This window comes from Vanessa tameamea, unplaced genomic scaffold, assembly GCF_037043105.1.
Source record: "Vanessa tameamea isolate UH-Manoa-2023 unplaced genomic scaffold, ilVanTame1 primary haplotype ctg00000038.1, whole genome shotgun sequence".
In the NCBI taxonomy this organism is placed as follows: domain Eukaryota; kingdom Metazoa; phylum Arthropoda; class Insecta; order Lepidoptera; family Nymphalidae; genus Vanessa; species Vanessa tameamea.
The window spans coordinates 60,001-65,000 of record NW_026974773.1 but is presented as its reverse complement, the minus strand read 5'-3'; the positions used below and the strand labels follow the sequence as shown (position 1 = coordinate 65,000).

The following is a 5,000-nucleotide window of genomic DNA, read 5'->3' as shown; positions in this document are numbered from 1 at the left end:
ATCATTTTCGATGCGATTCATATGCGATTGTAACGAAAATTAACATTAACCATACGAGCCCTATCTATCTCGGCTATCCTTTCGATACACGAACTTTCGACGTTTTCATCGAGCACTCCGTTCGAGAAATCGTTGGTAGAATTTTTTTTTTTTATTTTTTTTATAGAGACTCGATACATTTATGTCAGGATATTTTAAGATAGATTTCTATTTCTTTATTACTTTATGATATTTTTAAGGTTCTACGACGGACAATAAACGATTATATAACATAAATATTTAATTTTATATCGTAATATTGACATTATTTACGCATTCGTAATTCGCGTCATGTTCTTTATTATTATATTTATTCATCATCATCATCATCATCATTATTATTATTATTATTTTTCGATAAACGAATACGGGTGAAATGAAAATAAATCAAGATAAAACTTTCTATATTGTTGTTTTTTTTTTTTCTTTCTTTTGTTGTTGTTGTTGTTGTTGTTGTTGTTGTTGTTGTTGTTGATGTTGCATTGACGTTGCATAATATCATATAATCATATCCTATATATAAAAATATTGAACAAAATATATAATAGAGATATATATATATAATACGGGTTTGGATGTTTGTTTCGGGGTATACAGAGGGGGTTGCGGGGGGGTTGGGGGTTTGGGGGGGGGGTGGGCGGTTAGGGGTGCGTGTCTGGGGTTTGTTCTCTTATGATATCGGATCAAATATGAGAAACGTAAAAAAAAAAAATAAAAAAATTACATTCCGTTCGGACGAGCCGAATGTCATACTCGTCGCCGGGCATATATATGGAGTAGTGACGGTTCGAACGTCGAACATTGAAATTTGATGCGAGACGCGAAGTGACCGATCACAGTAGTACTCTTGTATAACGAAAAATAAAAATTTATTATCGTTTCCTTTCGTCGTCGTCGTTGTTGCGTCTCTCTGGCGTCTCGATTCGTCGTATCGCGTTATATTATACTTTACACGTAGTATTACCTATGTACGTACGAATCGTCGCGACCGCTGGGGGGACAACATACAATATTCACTGACACGTGGAAATGATGAAAAGATTCTTTTTTTTTTTTTCGTTCTGTAAAACTGTGCCGACCGACGGACGCACGTAAATCTCTCTGCCTCACATGCGCTTCCTCTTATCGTCGTCGTCGTCGCGCTCTTCTCTACAATCTATCCTCATGGAATAGTGTCGATTCATTGTAGTAGATCTGTGCGACGTCGTGACACGACACATATGAGAAGGAAACGTGTTAGAGACCAGAGTTTTTAAAAGATTCAGTGTATTCGTATAATGTGTATAATTTTGATATTATATCATGAAAACGGTCGTTTCTAAAATTCTTTTTATTTTTCATTTATCATGTACAAAAAATACATAACCCGAGTATCGGTACGATCACTCAAACACCGGGCGTCGATCCCAATGTTTTACGATAATAATCGTTGAACAATACATACGTACACGTCGTGTGCGAAGTGTTATTTTAAAATAAACTCGATCTCGTTTAGAACGTTCGAATTCGTGACCGTGATGTGTCATTATGTGACGACGCCGCCGTCGCCGCCGCCGCCGCCGCCGCCGTCGCGATATATAAATATCGTCTCGATAAATATATAAAGCGCGGGGGAGCGCGCGAGCGCGCGCGAGCGAGTGTCTCGTTTGAATTATAAAAGAGTCAACCGTTAAAATCTATCGCGTCTAACGCGATTGACGATACGGTAAGACGCTCGTTTCATACTGTGCGTATATGGTACATACATACATACATGCGTGCATGCATGCATGCATGCGTGCGTGCGTGCGTGCCTCGCGTGTGTGTGTGTATTTTATATGTGAATATGAAACGAGAAGAGAGTTTGACGACTTCAACAAGTCTATGTTAGCTCCCTGGTTGATCCTGCCAGTAGTTATATGCTTGTCTCAAAGATTAAGCCATGCATGTCTCAGTGCAAGCCGTATTAAGGCGATACCGCGAATGGCTCAATATATCAGTTTTGGTTCCTTAGATCTTACTCAGTTACTTGGATAACTGTGGTAATTCTAGAGCTAATACATGCAATCAGAACTCTGACCAGTGATGGGATGAGTGCTTTTATTAGATCAAAACCAATCGACGGAGGGCGTCTCGTCCGAAGTCGTTAATTTTGATGAATCTGGATAACTTTTGCCGATCGCATGGTCCAGTACCGGCGACGCATCTTTCAAATGTCTGCCTTATCAACTTTCGATGGTAGTTTCTGCGACTACCATGGTTGTCACGGGTAACGGGGAATCAGGGTTCGATTCCGGAGAGGGAGCCTGAGAAACGGCTACCACATCCAAGGAAGGCAGCAGGCGCGCAAATTACCCACTCCCGGCACGGGGAGGTAGTGACGAAAAATAACGATACGGGACTCTTTCGAGGCCTCGTAATCGGAATGAGTACACTTTAAATATTTTAACGAGGAACAATTGGAGGGCAAGTCTGGTGCCAGCAGCCGCGGTAATTCCAGCTCCAATAGCGTATACTAAAATTGTTGCGGTTAAAAAGCTCGTAGTTGCATTTGTGCGCCGCGCTGTCGGTGCACCGCATCCGCGGTGATACTGACACGTCTGCGGAGCATATCGTCGGTGAGCCGGCGGTAAAACGCCGGTTCAATATCAAAATCCTATCGCGGTGCTCTTCAGTGAGTGTCGAGATGGGCCGACAATTTTACTTTGAACAAATTAGAGTGCTCAAAGCGGGCTCAAAATGCCGCTTGAATATTTCGTGCATGGAATAATAGAATATGATCTCGGTTCTATTTTGTTGGTTTTCAGAACTCCGAGGTAATGATTAATAGGGATAACTGGGGGCATTCGTATTGCGACGTTAGAGGTGAAATTCTTGGATCGTCGCAAGACGAACATCAGCGAAAGCATTTGCCAAAGGTGTTTTCATCAATCAAGAACGAAAGTTAGAGGTTCGAAGGCGATTAGATACCGCCCTAGTTCTAACCGTAAATATGTCATCTAGCGATCCGCCGACGTTACTACAATGGCTCGGCGGGCAGCTTCCGGGAAACCAAAGATTTTGGACTCCGGGGGGAGTATGGTTGCAAAGCTGAAACTTAAAGGAATTGACGGAAGGGCACCACCAGGAGTGGAGCCTGCGGCTTAATTTGACTCAACACGGGAAATCTCACCAGGCCCGGACACCGGAAGGATTGACAGATTAATAGCTCTTTCTTGATTCGGTGGGTGGTGGTGCATGGCCGTTCTTAGTTGGTGGAGCGATTTGTCTGGTTAATTCCGGTAACGAACGAGACTCTAGCCTGCTAAATAGGCGTCGTCATTTAGGTGTGCTCGATTTCGGTCGAGCAACTCACTGGCGGCGTATTAAAATTCTTCTTAGAGGGACCGGCGGCTTCGAGCCGCACGAGATTGAGCAATAACAGGTCTGTGATGCCCTTAGATGTCCTGGGCCGCACGCGCGCTACACTGAAGGAATCAGCATGTTCTCCCTGGCCTAGAGGCCCGGGCAACCCGTTGAAACTCCTTCGTGCTGGGGATTGGGGTTTGCAATTATCCCCCATAAACGAGGAATTCCTAGTAAGCGCGAGTCATAAGCTCGCGTTGATTACGTCCCTGCCCTTTGTACACACCGCCCGTCGCTACTACCGATTGAATGATTTAGTGAGGTCTTCGGACCGACACGCGGTGGCTTCACGGCCGTCGGCGTTGCTGGGAAGTTGACCAAACTTGATCATTTAGAGGAAGTAAAAGTCGTAACAAGGTTTCCGTAGGGGAACCTGCGGAAGGATCATTAACGTAAATTATCTATCTCGAATGAGTGCGATGATGAACGATAATAAAATTCTAAAACACAAAAATCGACGTTCGGAATGTGTCGTTTCGATGCGAGGACGCGATTCTCTCGTTCTCGAGTCGGAGAGTCGTGTAACGCGTCCTATACTGATATTTTTCGATGTCGATTTCGAGGAAAGTACGATGTGTCAACGCACATACGTCATCTTCAAATAAAATGTATATTTTTTTTTTTTTGTTTTGTACTTTTTTTTTTTTTTTTTATTTTATTTTATTTATTTTTTTTTAATTTTTGAATTTTTCTCTATATACTAAAAAGAAGAGAAAAAAACAAAAAAAAAAAAAAAAATAAAAATAAAAAACTAACTAATATCACTCTGGCGTATAGAATCGTTCGAGTGATCGTAGAAATTATACAACAAAAAAATTAACAAAACCATTACCCTGGACGGTGGATCACTTGGCTCGCGGGTCGATGAAGAACGCAGTTAACTGCGCGTCATAGTGTGAACTGCAGGACACATTTGAACATCGACATTTCGAACGCACATTGCGGTCCGTGGAGAAACATCCAGGACCACTCCTGTCTGAGGGCCGGCTGTATAAAAATATAAACCACACTGTTCGAACGTTTAATGTCTCGTCTCTTTACGTCTTAACCGAAGTAAAAGACTTTGACGTTCGACTCGAACATATGACGGTATCCGCGTTCGAGATCGTTATTACGTGTTTAAATATAATACTTAATATACGCATTTCGTTCTCGGTCCGTTCAAATATAACAAATACGACGATGTGTATGTATGTTTACGTTTACATGCGTGCGTGTATATATAATTTATATTATGTATATTTTTTATATACGTTCGTGTGTACGTTCACGTCACGGAGTTTCGTTATATGCGACGTCAGAGAGACTGAGAGCGTCGCTCGTCGCCAGACGAGGAGCGCCCATCTCCGACCTTTCGATCGTTTCATTGAGTTGTTCTCGATAATTCGAAGAGGGGGTAATCGGAGTTTAGGTGATCTCTTCTCGTCTCGAGATGAGTATGTGCGTTTCTTTTGTTTATTTTCTAATGTCAAAATTTCGAATACAAAAGCTCCGCGATCGTTACGAACGTTTATATACGAGTGTACATAAAGCGCGCGCGCGCGCATAGTTTACGTGATGACATCGAAACATTCGTA

At 42.3% G+C, this 5,000-nt stretch overlaps 2 non-coding genes across 2 annotated transcripts; both read left to right on the top strand.

Annotated features, from left to right (window-relative positions):
- The first annotated feature begins 1,910 nt into the window (after positions 1-1,910).
- Positions 1,911-3,813, top strand: LOC135194711 (small subunit ribosomal RNA). Its single transcript, XR_010309936.1, has one exon. It is a non-coding gene; the product is annotated as a small subunit ribosomal RNA (ribosomal RNA).
- Positions 3,814-4,252: 439 nt separating this feature from the next.
- On the top strand, positions 4,253-4,409 carry LOC135194689 (5.8S ribosomal RNA). The gene has a single exon (XR_010309915.1). It is a non-coding gene; the product is annotated as a 5.8S ribosomal RNA (ribosomal RNA).
- The last annotated feature ends 591 nt before the right edge of the window (positions 4,410-5,000 follow it).